Below are 1,042 nucleotides of genomic sequence, written 5' to 3'. Positions count from 1 at the left end.
GGCTCGTCCGACAATTTTGACCGTAGTGCACTGCTTTTCCGCATTTGTGGCACTGTATAATTTTATTTTGAAGCGGTCCACTTCTATTTTGATTATTAAATGGCGTTTTTAAGGAAGGGCCTTTAATTTTTTCTTTCGCGCTCGTGGCGTTAATAGCCTCTTGCAGAGTAGCATATTTTTGCGATCGGACTATCATTTTGATGTCCTCGCGCAATCCTAATTCGAAGTTTAATAGTGCTTGATCCTGAATTGTCTCTAGGATCGCTCGTTTCTGTTCGTTTGTAGGATTTCTTTTTTCTATTAACGATTCATATAATTCCATCGCTAATTGATCTACGCGTCGTCCGTATGTGTGCGCGCTTTCACTCGTTTTTTGTTTTAAGGCGTTAAACTCTAATTGGAGATGCGATGTTCCGCGTCTTCCCAAATAGTTTATCTCTATTTCTCGCCGTAATTGTTCAAAATCTTGTATACTTCTGGTTTGAAAATCCAGTAAGAGTTTTCCTTTTAATTTTGTATTTAGTATTTCCTCAAGCAAGGCTGAACGTTCCGCGAGGTCAATTTTTTCCATCGCGTAAGTACTGGCGCTTATAAATTCCTGCGTCTTATGACGTTGAGATCCGTCGACTTCGGGTATCAGTCTACGAGCGTCCTTCAAATGTAGATATCCCGTCGGCCGGTTTATCAATTCTCTTACGTCGTTTTGCGTTCTTCCGTACGTGGCGTTTAACGATTCTGGCCTGTCGATAGGTCCGGTGAGTCGAAAATTTTCGCGCACGTTACTATTTATTTCCATTCTGTCCATCCTATCTTGTAGTCCGTTAATTACTACTATTAAACGGTCCAGAATTTCGTCCTGCCTATTTCTTATTGGCGGTTCGACAGTTCCTCTTAAACATCCTATTTCCGCGTCTATTTCCGCGTTGGCTATCGGGGGGTTATTCCCGGCGTTAACGTCTCCACGCTGCGTCTGAGGCGGATGCGTTGCCATTACGCTAGGGGCGGAATTAGCTAGAGTGGGTACGAATAAATCGCTTTCAAA

This window comes from Cyphomyrmex costatus, unplaced genomic scaffold (assembly GCF_001594065.2).
Source record: "Cyphomyrmex costatus isolate MS0001 unplaced genomic scaffold, Ccosl1.0 scaffold501, whole genome shotgun sequence".
Classification (NCBI taxonomy): Eukaryota; Metazoa; Arthropoda; class Insecta; order Hymenoptera; family Formicidae; genus Cyphomyrmex; species Cyphomyrmex costatus.
Note: the sequence above shows the minus strand (reverse complement) of the source record.